This window comes from Sabethes cyaneus, chromosome 2 (genome assembly GCF_943734655.1).
Source record: "Sabethes cyaneus chromosome 2, idSabCyanKW18_F2, whole genome shotgun sequence".
NCBI classification, from domain to species: Eukaryota; Metazoa; Arthropoda; class Insecta; order Diptera; family Culicidae; genus Sabethes; species Sabethes cyaneus.
This window is the reverse complement of record NC_071354.1, coordinates 23,988,707-24,006,145: the sequence shown is the minus strand read 5'-3', so window position 1 is coordinate 24,006,145 and position 17,439 is coordinate 23,988,707.

Here is a 17,439-nt window from a genome sequence, read left to right as displayed (position 1 = left end):
TTCCGGAAGCCAACAGGCAAAGTGATGAGTGGGTGGCATCGCTGATAGAAAAGCAATTTAGTCTGATTGATAGTACTTATGGTGGCGGCAGAGACCAAGCTGCTGCTGGGCTGGAATAGTAAAAATAGAAAGTAAACTTGCATGTCACAAGCACAACTCATCCCGTTTGCGTTTTTGTTCGCTCGAAACGGGAATAATTTTTACACACGCAGATGAGGGCTATTAATTTTCTACATCGTAAGCAGTGTTACGTGAGCGATTACCACATTTTCCCACGGGGTTGCTGTGTTCAGGGGTAGACAAACATGAAGTCGAATTGCTACGCAACGTTCCTACCGACTGGCGACTGTCGGGAGCCACAGAAATTTTGCGTCATGCAATTACATTATTGGTTTCCGGATATTTCCCATCGGAACCGACGACGCGTGCAACCCGACATAAACGAAATGAATCGTCAAATGGACACTGCAGTATCCAGCCCAGTGACTAATCGCAATTAACGATGACGACTTCACCACTTTCATGGAAAGTCATTCAGGCACCACTTTTCAGCAACTCTTTAATAAATTATATTAATTTTTTCAATCAAATATGAAGTCATAAGAAACGCATCGATTGTGTTTTGATGTTATGATAAGTAATAAAATTATTATTCATTCAACACTTTCAATAATTTTAGAGTGATAATTCGAAATGGTTTACATTATCATCCCATTTAAACGCCCATCAAAGCAAAACAATGTGAGATCCAATTTACACATGCACAACAGAGTCAACATTATCCCATCAGCAGCCGCCGAAGGAATGGTTTGTGTGTTAATTCAATTTACCGCCGATAAAGCCTCAGCTCGTGTAAACTGACGATGCTCCCGCCCATGTATGTATATGTATGTAGGTATGTATGTATCGATTATCGAAACAAGCTTCCGCCGCCATAATCGTCACATTTTGGGGTTTTACTGAACGTCCTATGTACCGAGCAGCAACAGCGCGGGATGAAATCGGTCGAGAAACGATGACAACGGCAGTGAACGGCACGTCTCCGGGCGGTTGGTTGGTCGGGCGGCAGGCTGGCAAGCGGCATCGATTGACGTGGCATAATTGGCTTCATTAGCAAAGTCGGAAATCCTTCGGGACAACTTGAAAAGGCGGCCATCCGGTCCTGGCGCTCAGCTTCAGCTTCAGTCGATGTTATTTATTAATCTTTGCTGGTTGTTGCTGGGTTGTATGCAAATTGGATTCGTGGTTTAGTCATGTGTGCCTAATCGAATACACAGATATTTCTACAGGCAAGCTTCCAAGACCAGACAAGAAGGATTAAAGCAGCTTGACTTGTGCCAACTCCACCGAACCTCGATTGATACTCAGAACACAAGCCCATTTTCTGCCGGACGGTGGGGCTGGTGGTGGCTCATTGCTTGGGTGATTATTCAAAAATTGCTCTACTAGGATTCGCTAAGCTGTATTTAATTTCATTTTACGAAACCCTAGAATAATTTAGCATGCTCACCAGAATACCGATGACACCCGTAGAGGTCGGATGATACCAGCTGCTTCGCTCGTACGCTCGTTCAGCCGACCTTAATTGGCTTAGCGCAATCCTCGCCGTATCCATGCCGCCCAGAATCCTTGATCTGGCACCGGCCAGCTGTTTTGCGGTTTACGGCTTGCAGCGATGATGCTGCGACATTCCCCAAAAATTGTACATCCTCTGATACTATAGTAGGTAGGTACCTATATCAACCGACTGCACTGCGCGAGTGTGTGAGAGAACATTCAGCTGCAGCTGTTCTTCCGTAACATCGCTTGACGGTTTATGTAAATTAGCTGGCCCCAGGCCAAAGCACGTTCGCCTTGGCAGAGCCACACTACACACCGTTAATCCTGCGGGTTTTGCAGCGGGAAAATCGAATTTCGAAAGTTGAAAAGTTCATTTCAAAGTTACGACATCGAATGCTGCTAACTGAAGTTTTCATGGCACGAGAGATATGATTAATGCTTTGAAAATAGCAGCTATTAATTTTCGAAAATAGTACCTACAGCTTTCTTCTTTTGTGCAGTGACAAGTTTATGACTTGCATGCTTATTGGCGAGAACAGTTACGATTGGTTTAAGATCCGAACAGAGCAACGTAACCGTAAAGGTTCGATGTCCTTAACTTGCTGTATGGTATTTGATTAATTTATGGTCGCACAAAATTTAAGAAAATGGAAGCATAAAATTATACATGGTGTGCCCAAAATGGATTTTTTTCGTCGATTTCGTCATTCTGCCTGCACTACATGAATAAAGAAGTGCAAACGAAGCTGAAAGTAGCGTTTGATCGGGAAGATCACAGCATCCTTCTTGCTGGGCTGGAGAAGCGGGAAGTTTCCGCACCGTTCTGCAAGTGGCTACACTCGTACCTAACACACCGTAGGCTAAGTGAGAAGATCGGGTCCGAATTTTTTAACTCGTTCTGCAACGAACCCTGGCTTACCCTTGGACCACAGCCTTTTTCTCTTTATAAATGAACTGTTAGCTCCCCTGCCACCCGACTTTCGTTTTTTTTATGCTTTCGTTGTAAAAATCTTCAACGTAATGGACTCCGACTGCATTCTGAACTGCAACACTTTGTGGATAAATTTGTAGATTGGTGGTCGAGTAACATGGGTACCATCCGCATCTCAAAGTGCTTCGTCATTGTGCAGTCTTCCATGGCGGGATCCCAGAAACCTTCCACCATATTAGAAACACTGCTCTTTGCTAAACTTGGATACTCTTGAAAGAAGACGTGCCAACGCTCGAGTCACGTTCCTACCCTAGTAGCATAGTTGTTATAAACTAGTTGTGGTAACCGATTAATGACTAATTTCAGTCATAAATAGGTTGCGGCAACCAGGTGTGCTACTAGGGTAGCTAGATTGCTTTTGGGAGATATTGACTGCCCCGCCCTTCTGTGTCACCGGAATTGCACTGCTCCTGAACGACCCCTCAGAACTAGATATTTCCTGCACCTGCAGGGACGGAATGCAAACTACGGACTGTACAACCCTATCCGAATTATGGTAATGCGGTTCAACGAACTGTATGGTTAGTTTGGCTTTAACTTGACGGCTCAACGACGACTCTCTCGTATATGATAAATTGGTAAATTGTACTATTGTATGTATTTACAGACATATGTGTTAATATCATGAAGACCACCATGAGTCCGAAGATTTTTTTTACAAATATAAGCAAAACTGAGAGATCCCCACAACCTTCTGACAGCAGCTATGAAACCGTTATACTGCCAAGTTGCCCACTCTTCAGAAGGTTTTTATAGGTTGCTATTTTTATAAATATTAATTTTCAGTAGTTTCCGCGGTTGTGCAGCATATGCGTATTAAATTGTATCGGGCAGTTGAGGTTCACTGAGCTACTAGTGAGCTAGCAGCTTTCCAGCACTGTAAATATGAAAGATATAGCAAAGCTTTTGAGTGATTCTTATGTAAAAAAGTCTGAGGAACTCGATGGTGTTGAAATTTTTGAGATCAAATTGTACTCATTGAGAGAAAAATACAAATTTAGTTGATGGAAATAAAAGTATTTGGCAGCACTGCCGCAAAAAACTAATATTTTTGTCGGATTCCTCAGATGATTTCCCATGAAAATGTAGAACAAAGTTTTTTTTCTAAATTGAATATTTACGAATATATAAGCAAAAGAAAATAAGCGAATTTGACGAAAATGATGCTTTTTCTAATAAAAGGGGGGGTTCCCAAAAATCGAGGGAAAGTCCAATCGGCACCAAACTTGGGATTTTTGTTTCTTGATCCAAAACGAACAATCTGGCCGAGTTTGGTGAAAATCCGAGAAGGTCGATTACAGGTGACTCGGACTCGTGACCCATATATAACTTTCTCAAATTTTGCTCGTTTGAGACGGTACTGACAAATGCATCTAGGGTACGGGAGGTTAAAAAACACAGGCACCACTATAGAAAATGGGCTCAATTTAGCCGCAGCGACTTCATCATTTCTCGCGACTATAACTCAATTTCAGTAGCGTTTTATTAAGACCAAAATACACGCCGATATTCAGCAAATATTATTCTATCAACTGGTATAAAAATCTTGTGTCGAATAAATATAGTTTCAACGTAGTTCCTGAATATTGTTCAGGCTACCGCTTAATGGGCTGGAAATACCCACCCGTACCCTATAGTGTGGCAACGTGATCGAACGATCGAACCTGCCTTCAAATAGGCGTATCCCCAGTGTCACTGATGCCAGACTGTGAAGAAGTAAAATCCTTCTTCTTCTTTTATCAAAGAAGAAAGGATGAAATGAAATTATAATTTAAACTAAAAGATAGACAATGTCAAATAAAATTTAAGTTAAATTTTTGATTTTAGTTCAACCGTCATTTGTGCTTCATTTGAAAGTTTATTGTTAGTATAAAGTATTTGTTAGTTTTACTGAAAAGTGTAAGTTTAATTAATTTCAATGTGTACTGTTTTCTGAGCTACCAGAGCTTCTTTTTACACATATGAACCCCGCTTCATTACGCCTAGATGTGTGATCATTTTTTATCGCATAGATATTGTTCTTGATTGTATTTGAAGCAAATTAACACCTTTTTGAGACAAATTAGTATACGGTGCATTGCTAATTTTCCCTAAATCATTCAGGGACGTATGCTCTCGACTTTGTCATTCGCCTTTAGGTTTTGTTTTTCCATTTTTCGTAAATTTCAAATATCAATTTCTCAAGCTAGCGAAACAATATTCAGTTAAATCTGGCAGCACTGAATAGCTCATACTGTTGGGTGTTAGATGTAAACAAACAGTGTTGAGTAAACTGAAAGATGTCGAAACAAGAAAACAATCGGTTAGCCGTCGTCGTTTTATAATGCGCCGGAGCATGCGTAAAGGAGATAGTTCGGATGGTAAAGGTGTCGAAAAGAACAGTGTACTAGGGTAAGGAACGAGTTAAGCAGTGTCACCTATTTTAATCAGTTGAACATAAATGAGCCGAAAATGCACTTTTTTATTCATATTTTCAAAACCTTTTGATAGGATCATCTTCACAAATCACTTAACCATACATTTGATTCACACAAACACAATTTATTGGGTTTCCGACAAGAAATATGATGAATTAAAAAGTGTTGTCCAAAAACGTACATTTTTCAGCTGCTGAAGGCAATCGCCACCTCGCTACTATTACAAATTACAACCACTCTAAAAGTCAAGCACTCAATTGTCACATACCATATTATTCACTATCTTTTTTTTCTATTATCTAAGGCTTTGTCACTAGCCGAAAGTTTTATTATTTTCTAACAAAACTGAAAACAAATTCTGAATTGACGGAACCTGTTCACCACTAGCAGCAGCTGCTGCACAACTGATGAACTATCGTGTTGCCAAGACACTGTTTCGGTTCTGAAAACAAGAATTTTAAGTTTGAAATTAACTGAAACCTCCTATGGTGAAAACGTGGTTCAATACTTTCAAGAGAAATGTATGTTCATAATTAATTTTTCTTTATTAAAAACAACACACAGCTTTTTCAATAATTTTCGAAGATTTTCTCAGTGATTTAATAAAGCAACGATGTGTTTCAATGTTATTTGCTTTGACAACACTGTTCTGAGTCGGATCGTTTGTACTGCTATATGTTTACCTCTTTTGTTCTCCCACCATCCTTATGAACAACGAGTGAGTCGTCAAACTCGCAGTTTCTCATAAGAACACTAGAGAATAAAAGAGACGACGAATACCGTTTGCCGAACGGTGCTGTGAGTGTATGCCCCGATAAACAATTTAGACAGATGGCATTTTACGCATCAATGCCGATACGCTATGCCGATTACGCATCAGATGCCGATTAGTAGGTCGCGGATAGGAACGCGAACTTACTGAATAGGGGGAAAGGTTCGAGGGATTTTTTAAGGGGACGGAAAAAAATTCAGATTTCAGGATTGCTTAAAAAAGCACCTTGCGGGTGAAAATGGGTTCGGTCTGTTCAAAATTAGTTCCGCCGCTCCAACTTTTAAAGCGAAAAATCAAAAGTTTAGCTCAACAATAGTGTCTTCCAATGGTAACAGCTTGAAGAACTAAAGATAGCAAGAAGATTGGTATGCTGATATCCCCCACTTAGTCAACCCATCGCTTGTAATAAGGTAAAGCAATCAGTGACCCGCTTAGACTGCTTAAAACTAGTTCTTTACCCTATATAAAGAAGGCTTGGGAAAGTGATAAGCTATCCCACATACCTACCTGGGAGGCATACAAGTGTCGTTCCATTACCGCTGAACGGGACAGGGTCAAAAAAGTGAAAAAAATGATTAAAAAGAAACCAACGAGGTCCATGGCTGGGGAAATCCGGTATTCGGACTTCTTAATCCGGCGAGTAATGGCCAAAAACCTTGGTTATAAGTCGTATGTGCTACGCAGAGGTCAATTTATGAATGCTGCGACAAAATCACGGCGATTGGAGAAACCTAAAAAACTTGAGAGTCGGTTAAATCATCCTCATCATAATAATTCTGTCATCTTTTTCTTTGATGAAAAAACTTTAATCAGAATCTAACGGGGAATGAAAGAATGACAGGTGGCTTGCACCAGATCGGAGTCAGGTTCCTATCGTCATGTCAACAAAGATTCCGACCCATGCAATGGTTCTAGGCGTAGTCTCCAGTAAGGGGGATGTAATGCCTCCGTATTTCTTTGAACAAGGACTAAAGGTAACAGCCGATGTATACCTGAAGGTCCTGAAGGATGTTGTTGTGCCGTGGATGAAGGAGGTTGCTGCTGGCCGTCATTTCATCTTTCAACAAGACGGAACACCTGCTCATAATGCCAACAAAACACAAAAATGGCTTGCTGAAAATGTTCCGGTGCTTTGGGAGAAGGAAGTTTGGCCCCCTAGCAGTCCTGATATCAATCTTTAGGATTATTTTGTGTGGAGCGTAGCGAGCGGGATACCAACAATGCCTCACACCACGCTTAGGTCGCTCAAAACTAAGACCATCGAGGTGATGACGTCCTATGGATCGAAGCATGGTAAAACGTGTATGCGGCAGTTTCCGGAAGCATCTATCAACAGTCATTGAAAAAGAAGGCGATTTTGTGAATGAAATAATTTACAATTCCTATATGGTACGAAAGAAAATAAACCAAAAAACATTTCTCATATATGAGTCATATATGAACCGTTCCGAATTATAGTGGTCTATTGACCATTTTTGTCAAAAATGAGATTTTTGCAGAAATCGCATCTTTATCGGTAGATGTACTATATAAACACTGAAAATTACAAAATAGTAGGTTTCCAACCTGCTTTTTTTCATGATGAATTTTTGGTCCGGAACAAAATGACCATTCTGTTCCGCATTATAGTGGTCTATGTGCATGGGACTTACTTGTGACAGAGATTGAGATAAAACTCCCTTAATTTGGGGATTAGGTGAAAGTAGTTAATAAGCGTAAGTCGATTACTTTTTTTTTGATGCCAATTGGACTCCCCCTCCCTCTATGGGAGACCCCGCCCCCCACCTCTTATCAGCAAAAACCTTGTTTTCGTCAAATCCGCTAATTTTCTTTTGCTTATATCTCCGGAAATATTAAGTCTAGAAAGAAACTATTTTCACATTTTCAAAGAAAATTGTCCAAGGAATTCGAAAAAAGTAGTATTTTTTGCACCAGTGCTGCCAAATATTTTTTAGTTCGATTTGAAAACTAAAGTTCTATTTTTCTCTCAAATAATACATTTTAATCTCAAAAGTTTCGACTCCATCGTATTCCACAGATTTTTTTTACATTAGAATTACTTATCGTCACGAAGTATTCCTTGCCGATCCAGAGACAACGTTTGAAGCAAGCGGCCTCCAATTTCTTATGTAAAACCAAGAGCAAAATATTTTTTTTCAATCAGTGAGTCTCTATGCCCTGTTGTGAAAGCATGTATACAATATGTAGTAACATGAAGCTTTTTAGTTTAAATTTTGGAATTTGGAAACACTGTCAAAAAATCTTGGAAATACGATGGAGTTGGAATTTTTGAGATCAAATTGTATTCATTGGGAGAAGAATAGAAATTTAGTTTTTAAATCGAATCGAAAAATATTTGGCAGAATTGATACTAAAAAATACTATTTTTGCAAATTCATTGGGCCATATTCTTTGAAAATGTGAAAATAGTGCCTTTCTATACTTAATGTTTTCGGAGATACAGGCAAAAGAAAATAAGTGGATTTGACGAAAACAGCCCAAGTAACAATTTGGGTTTTATATCACTCTTATGATGGTTTATATGACCAATTTTGATCTTATAACCCGCAATAAGAGTGCAATAAAACTAACATTGGTACTTGGGACGGCTTTTGCGTATAAAAAGGGGCATCAAACTTGGAATTCTGACCGAATTTGGTAAAAATCCAAGAAGGTCCATTACAAGTGTTACTTTTTCTTGGTCGCTTGACGTGGAATGACCCATTTTCAATTTATTCAATATTATTTTCTATTTTAACAATATTTTCAATATAGTAGGGGATTGTCCCCTGTTGTGAAACGGCCCCGGTTGTGAAACACCTGTAATTTTTAACATTTTTATTATCCTAGTGCCGTCAAGTTACTACCAACGTCTAGTCTCATAGTAATATAACTTTTGAGCAAACAACGGTCAAACTTCAACATTTACAATACTTTGTAGGAAAAGTGTTTAAAAAAACACCCAGAAAAGTTTTTTCTCATGTTTTGCAATTGATTATTTTGTGTACCAAATAGAATAAATAAGCTCAGGTAAAGGCATATAAGCTAAGTTTTGGATCTCTATTTCATCACACAGACAAATTTTAGGTGAAATAATTGACTTAAAAATTATTGTATAATATTTTTGCAATATGGCCACCGCCTCGGTTATGAAACAGTCGAGTTCCCCGGTTGTGACACATCTAGAAAATCAATTATTTTATACTTCAATGATCGTGCATTACTTCAATTGGGACAATAAGAGTTTTTATGGCAGCAGGATTCATTTAGGTTTAGCAAAAGCTCAATTCCTTATAACACATGTAACAGGCCAGTGCATTTGAAATGCGCCAATATGATTGCTTGCTTATTTACATGCATTCATTGCGATTCAGATTTAGATGTTTAAACGAATAAATTGACTAATGATGTTGTATTTTTAGTATTTTCTATGAATAAATGATTTTAATTTTTGATTTTCCTTGGATATTTCTATATTTTCTTCTCTTTTCTAAAGATTTCCCGAGGTGTTTCACAACAGGGGACACTTTTCTTTTAGCCACAAAAAACCATGTTTTGAAATTTTGCTATAACTTTTGTGTTTTAAACAAAAACCATATATTTCCTTTGGCAAAAAGATAGGTATACGTTTAAACTTTCCAATGCTTCAAAAAGATTTAAAATTGGATGATCCGATCAAAAGCTATGGCCAAAAAACAAAACCTGTTTCATAACCGGGGACATTCCCCTACTGGGTAAATTTGAATTGCAATTCAAACAAAAGTATATGAGATAATTTTTCATTCAAACGAATATGAAATCAGAGTAGCCCGCTTCAAGTTTACCCTCTATATGTTGAAAATAGTCTAGTTAAAGTATTTAGATATAAAATCGTTTGGAAACTTTAATAAGATATATTCTTACACAAATCTAAGTGTAACACTGTAGCAATAAAAATAAATAATGAAAGAATGCATGAAAATATAACTTCCGGAAACTGTCCATGGAAAACAACTTAGTTTAAAATAATATCGTTAGGGTCGAACCACTGTCTAGGTAGGGCAATCACGATTTTTCAGTATTAGTAATTCGTGTCATTTATGCAGAAATACCGAAAATCTCTGTGACAGCTTACTTTTTGAAACATTAAAAGTTTAATTGTATTACAAAATCCGAGTTCTGCATTTAAGATATCATACACAATCAATACACAAAAAGATTTCCTGGTGCAGAGAACCCGTATTCGAGTGATTCAGAAAATTACAATTATCAGGATAATCATAGTAAATGTCTATAGAATATTCTGCTTCATAGTTAACACCGACGGAAAATTTCATCCTGTAATGTCTTTGGATAAGGGCGCTTCCCAAGCAACAATGTGAGTTTTATTGTACTCTTATGGTGGTCTTCAAGACCAATTTTGGTCTTAAATGTCATCATAAGAGTGTAATAAAACCCAAATTGTTGCTTGGGTTATAGTCAACGTCAAACCAAGATTACAAAAATTACAGTCAAATTTTATTTTTAAGTCCAGATAATGCTAATTGTTTGTGCGTTGCTAAGCAATAGATCGTAGCAATCGAAACCATGTCAGCTATTATCATTTAATACTATTTGTATAAAAATACAAAGATTTGCTATAGCATGGGATTGAGTGTTTGCACGTTGCTAAGCAATATATCGTAGCTTTAGCAACCATATTTGTTGATCCTAGTCATCGTGCGCAAGGCATATCCAGAATCGATCTCTTTTACCAACGGACCTCGCGGGGGTAAGTCATAGGCAAACATCTTTAGATTTCTTTGTCACTTTATTGCACATTCCAAGATCTACAAGTCCTTGGTGCAAACTGTAGTGAATACTTAATAACCGTCGTGTTATTTTCAACAGATTGTTCATCGTTAAAATGGATTTAATTTTCGGTTACGGAGACAGTGAATCAGAAAAGGAAAATGCTTCTGACGGTAAAAGAAAATTATCTAAAATTCATTAGCAGAAATTAATTATTTGTTATGATTTTTTATGAAGGAACCGCCGTATCAAAAAAACGTGGAAGAAAAAGGCCCGTGCGCGAATCGAAGGCTGCACAGCGCAAGAGAAAACGTAACTCCGGTGAATGCTATACCGCAGCAAATGGAGTACATGTTAGTAGCAAGCAGTTTTCTAGTGAAAAGTGTCAGTGTAGAATGAAATGTGACGAAAAAATAGCCAAAGATGATAGAAAATTAATATTTGAGTCGTTCTGGGGTATGGGGTCGTATATCAAACAAAATATATATCTAAGTGGCCTAATTAGGCAAATCACTCCATTACGTCGCCGCGCAGCATCCGCATCTTCCGCAAAGCAAAAAACCAACTCTAACCACTACTTTTTAAAAAGTGATGGTGAATGCATCAGGGTATGTAAAACCTTTTTTCTACACACCTTTCAAATTTCAAATGGAAGAATAATGAGAGCATTGGCGAAACTGAGGACGGGGAACGGAGAAGATCAACGTGGACGGCACATCTCGCGTAAAACGCCAGAGGAATACAAACAGATCGTTCGCCAACATATTGATAGCTTCCCTGCATACCAATCCCACTACACTAGGGTACATAATCCTAATCGAAAATATTTGGCCAGCAATCTAAATGTAAGATTGATGTATAAGCTATACGTCGAGCGGTGCAATTCGAATCATTTGACCATAGTTAACGAAAGGCAATACAGGGACATTTTTAATAATCAGTATAATCTTCATTTTCACTTACCTATGAAGGATACCTGTGCATCATGTGACGCCTTCAAAATAAAAATTCAAACAGAGTCCCCAGAAGACAAAACACGTCTTCAGGAGGAGCATAATACCCATCTGCAAAAGGCAGAAAATCCTCGAACATCTATGAAAAATGATGCGGCAAGTTCTAAGAATGACAAAGATTTCTATTCATTCACCTTTGATTTAGAGAAAGCTCTGGCATTTCCCGTGTTAACGACGTCTGTAGCATACTATAAACGAAATATGTATGTTTACAATCTGGGTTGCCACGAACTTTCGACGGGAAAGGGGTATATGTACGCTTGGGACGAAACAATTGCTTCGAGAGGATCGCAAGAAGTAAGTTCTTGCATCACCAAACACATCATTACGCACGCATCTTCAGCCAAGAGTATCACTATGTATAGTGACAGTTGTACGGGCCAAAACCGCAACATCAAGTTAGTACTTTCACTCTTGAGGCTTGTATCGAGGGATGATAATGCAATCGAGACCATTGACCATAAATTTATGGTCAGTGGGCATTCATATCTCCCAAATGACACAGATTTCGCTTCAATTGAGAATTATTCGAAAAATCGGACAATTTATCTGCCTTCGGATTGGTACAGCATAATCACAGATGCCAGAAAGAAAAACGGTTTTACTCTATTTAAAATGGAAAAGGAAGACTTCAAATCAACGGAAACTCTGGAAAGATGCATTACCAAACGTAAAAAAACACGGCTGGTGTACCAATTTCTTGGTTGAAGATGCAATGGATTCGAGTAGAAAAGAATAATCCGTACTGTATTTTCTACAAGGAGACTTTATCTAAAGAAGAGCCATTCTGCAAATTAAACATCATGTCCGCAAAGGTTGGTCGACCAACATCTCTGGCTGACGTGAAGATGGAGCCTCTGTACACAACAGCAAGACCGGTGTCAAGAGAAAAACAAAAGGACATGCTTGATCTTTTGACGTACATACCACCATTGCACCATACATATTTTAAAAATTTGACTGTCGTTGGAGATGAAGATATTGGACCTTTGGAATTCATCGAAGAGTGTTGAAGTTGGTGATTTTTTGTTAAATTGTTATTGTTCATCTTTAATGTTACATCGTTTTTATTGTTAAATAAACTGAATACCAACATTCACTTCTTTTATTTGAAAACCCAACAGAACAAACAAAGAAATTTCTGAAGAATTATAATAGCAATAACATATCAGCGAACATCCCATTTGCTATTTTTGACAAATCACGATAACATCAAGTAATTGTCACTATCATATTTTTTCATATTATCTTTCTTCTTCACTTTATCGTCTATTTCATATCTATCTCAATATTTTCTTGATTTTCATTCCGTTATCGAAACTTGACCTTCTGATTTTTACGACAAACTTCGCAGCCAGCTGTTAGAGTACAGAACAATTGCAGGGCAAGTTGCTGCGACTATTGATTATTGACTGTAACAGCGCCTCCCAGCCGAGATTCGAATATACGACGACTAGCTTATTAGATCAGCATCGTACCTCAAGGCCAACTGAGAGGGTACCTCACGTACCTCGTCGTACAAGATTATCCGGACTTTAGACTCGATTAACCGGGTGAAGACTTTTTTTTAAATCATCATCATTATCATCAGTGAAAAAATTATAACAAAAGGATTTTTATGACTCAAATTATAAAATTACTCTTACCTTCAAAATGGTATGGATAATAGTATAGAATCTACGGCGCTAGTGTCTTAGTAATAACTATAAGAAGTTGCTTTCTTTGGAAAGGGTGCTTAGGTTACAGTTGCTATTTAACTAGTTAAGAAATTAGTTAATATTTTACTATTTACCATCTTTATTTATTTATTTATTTATTTATTTATGTGACATAATTGCCTATTAAGTTGTTGCAAGTTTCGATTTAAATGAATTAGTGAAAAAATGCAAAATTCGGCACCAACTTTTCTAAAAGGCCAATCTGCAAAGTGTAAACAAACCGAGTTAGGGTATTTATGCTAGTCCAGCAGAAAATAACCCTCACTCGGTTTGTTTACATTTTGCAGATTAGCCCTTTTGAAAAGTTGGTGCCGAATTTTCTTTGATTATACAATTTTTCATGAATCGTGCAAAATGTTTAGAAAGTAAGTGGGAATGTGTTCACGTGACTGAACCTTGACGCTGGCAGTCATTTGAATAACCTTCCCGAAGACTGCAACTTTCTAGATAATCAGCAGCGCAAGATACAGCCTGTATATGAATGTTACATATACACTGGCGCCACGTAGTGAGACAATTCTGCGCTATTTTCCATACCACCTTGAAGCTGGCAGTCATTTGAATAATCTTCCCGAAGACTGCAACTTTCTAGATAGTCAGCAGCGCAAGATACAGCCTGCATATGAATATTGCATATACACTGGCGCCACGTAGCGAGACAATTCTGCGCTATTTTCCATACCACCTTGAAGCTGGCAGTCATTTGAATAACCTTCCCGAAGACCGCTATTTGCTAGCCGGTCAGCAGCGCAAGATACAGCCATTTACAAATCCCATGGATATAGACCACTATGTTCCGGAACGTTTTGGGGATTACGGTGAAAATATATATGAAATCATAGTGGTCTATGTACATTGGTGTGAATAAATCGTATATTTTAACAAAAGTTGGGATTTTTATGTATTCTCATGTTGAATTACTTTATACACTACACATTAGAACACTTGGTTTGGAGAAAATAATTGTATAGAATTTATTATAGAGTTTTTTAAACAATTGCGTCTCCTGAAAAATTAACTAAATGGTTAATAGACCACTATAATTCGGAGCGGCTCATATGCGATATGACTAACTGGTGTTAATTTTCTAAAACATGTCATTTACTGAAAAAATTCGTCACGCACCCTGTAGTGTACTCTGTCGCTTTTTGCTATAATTTTCTTTTCTTTTTTTTTTGTTTTTTTTATTTGATTATAGTAATTTTAACATCTTGGGTCATTCGTGATTTCTGCGGGGTTGGGATTTTAACCCGAGTCCCTCGTGTGAGGGGCGTGAATGCTAGCCAGGTTGACCACCCATATTTTGTCTTTGTTTTTTGTTATTTTTGACATTTAGCTTTTTGACAACTTTACATCGTCTTTCTGCCGTGTTTTCATCGGTTTGCTGTCGTGGGTATGAAATGGAGAGAGTTACCTGGAAGGAGCGTCAAACATAGCTCTGGCTCTCTCAAGCTCCCACCTGGCGCCTCCACGCAGATCTAAGTCAAATGATGACGGTCGATGGCCTTACCCGGAAATGCTTCACGTACTTACTGAAGCAGCTAAGCTAGGAGATGCGAACTAGAGCGCCTGTTCTCCAGGTGAGGGGCGGCTCACACAGCGTCTGTCTCGTAACGGGCGGCTGAATATGAAATGCTGTATCCCGCAAGCTATACCTAAGATGGCAGACCCATCAGCGGGATGTAGGTATCGCGACCCCGGTGAGGTAGTATACCGAAAATTCAATTACCACGAACAACGAACAAAGAAATTCAGGACGGAACAATCGGTATAGGACACGGCAAGGGACAAGGAAACGATTAAGAGATAACGATTGGAAACTTGATACCTGGAATGTCCGAACTCTCCATGAACCGGCACGGGCTGGCTTGCTTGCTCGAGAGCTGCATCAACTCGGAGTGGAGATCGCTGCTATTCAGGAAGTTCGGTGGCCAAATTCCGGAGAAAGGGAGTTCCGTGCAGTAGACCCTATTGCAGGCACTTCTTTTAAGTACCACATCTACTACAGTGGCGGTAAGAAAGCTGAACATGGAGTCGGTTTCGTAGTGTTGGGAAAACAAAAGCAACGAGTTATCCGGTGGAGGCCCGTAGATGACCGTATATGCGTGTTGAGGATTAAGGGCAAATTCTTCAACTATAGCCTAATCAACTTATACGCACCGACAAATGATAAATCCGATGATGCTAAAGACGAGTTTTACGACAAGCTTGAGAGGACCTATGGAGAGTGCCCAAAACACGACGTGAAAATCATCATCGGAGATGCAAACGCGCAGATCGGGAGGGAGGAATTCTTCCGTCCAGTTATTGGAAGACATAGCCTGCATCTGTCGACCAATGATAACGGTCTGAGGCTCATAAATTTTGCCGCGGCCAGAGGGATGGCCATCTGTAGCACCTACTTTCCACGTTTGAATATTCGGAAACAAACCTGGAGGCATCCAAATGGAGACTCTAGCTCTCAGATCGATCATGTCTTGATTGACGGTCGACACTTTTCGGATGTTATCGATGTACGGTCTTTTCGTGGACCAAATATCGACTCTGACCACTATCTCGTAGTGAGTAAAATTCGCGCAAGGCTGTCGAACACGGCGAAAGCTCGCACTGAAAGGACGCTGCGTTTCAACATCCAGCGGTTAACGGCAGACGGCGTTGCAGTGGAGTACGCCAGGAAGCTTCACCAGCGAATCGCAGAACAGCAGGTAGAAGAAGAAGATATAAATGGGCTGTGGAGGAACATCCATGGTGCAATCCAAACAACAGCGAGAGAGGTGGTAGGCACGACGCGTGGAAGACAGCGTAACAGCTGGTTTGATGCCGAATGCCAGAGAGTGACAGACGAAAAGAACCAGGCCAGGAGTCGCATGCTCACTGCGGCAACGCGTCAAAACAGAGAGAGATACAGAGAGACTAGAGCTGCGGAAAAAAGAATCCATCGTCTAAAGAAACGCGAGTACGAGGAACACGTGCTTGCCGGCGCAGAGGAGCGATACGCCAGCAACGACACACGAAGTTTCTATAAAACGGTGAGATGCAGGAATTTTGCCGTGCCTGTGATGTGCAATGATAGTGCTGGCAACCAGCTTACGGACAAAACGCCGGTAGCAGCCAGGTGGAAGGAGTACTTCCAAACACTGTTGAATGGAGAGTAAACGCGAAGATCAGCAGGGACAGAATAGGAATTTTAAGCGATGGTCAAGCTGTGGAGCCACCAACACAGGGGGAGATTAAAAAGGCAATCAGTGAGCTGAAAAACGGTGAGGCTGCTGGGAAGGACGGTATCCGGGCTGAACTTCTAAAAGCGAGTATTGCTCAATTCTGCCTACAAGGTGCTTTCCCGTATCCTGTTCTGCAGACTGAGACCGTTAGCGGAGTCCTTCGTCGGCGAGTACCAAGCTGGTTTTCGTGAGGGTCGCTCCACGACGGATCAGATGTTTACCCTGCGCCAGTTGCTAGACAAGTTCCGGGAGTACAACTTGCAGACACACAATCTGTTTGTGGACTTTAAAGCGGCGTACGATTCAGTTAAACGAAATGAGCTGTGGCAGATAATGCTAGAACATGGTTTTCCGACGAAACTAGTTACGCTGATTCGTGCGACGCTGGATGGATCCAAATCATGCGTTAGAATAGCGGGTGAGACCTCAGCTGCTTTCGTGACGTTGGATGGACTGAAGCAAGGGGACGCACTCTCTAACCTGCTATTCAACATTGCCTTGGAAGGTGCATTACGAAGAGCAAACGTGGAAAGGAATGGAACTATCATCACGAAATCTCACATGCTTCTTGGTTTTGCGGATGACGTCGATATCATCGGAATCAACCGTAGAGCAGTAGAAGAGGCCTTTAGGCCCTTTAAAAGGGAAGCTGCGAGATTGGGACTTACCATTAATACCGCCAAAACGAAGTACATGGTTGCTGGTAGGGAACGTGGGAGCTCAAGTGGTGTTGGTGCCGAGGTGGAGTTAGATGGGGAACGATATGAAGTAGTGGAGGAATTTATATACCTTGGTACACTCGTGACATGTGACAACGATGTAAGCCGCGAAGTGAAACGACGAGTTGCAGCCGCGAATCGGGCTTTCTACGGATTACGTAGCCAGCTGAAGTCCCGTAGTTTGCAAATTCGCACAAAACTGGCGCTCTACAGAACACTAATCCTCCCTGTGGCCCTTTACGGACACGAATCATGGAC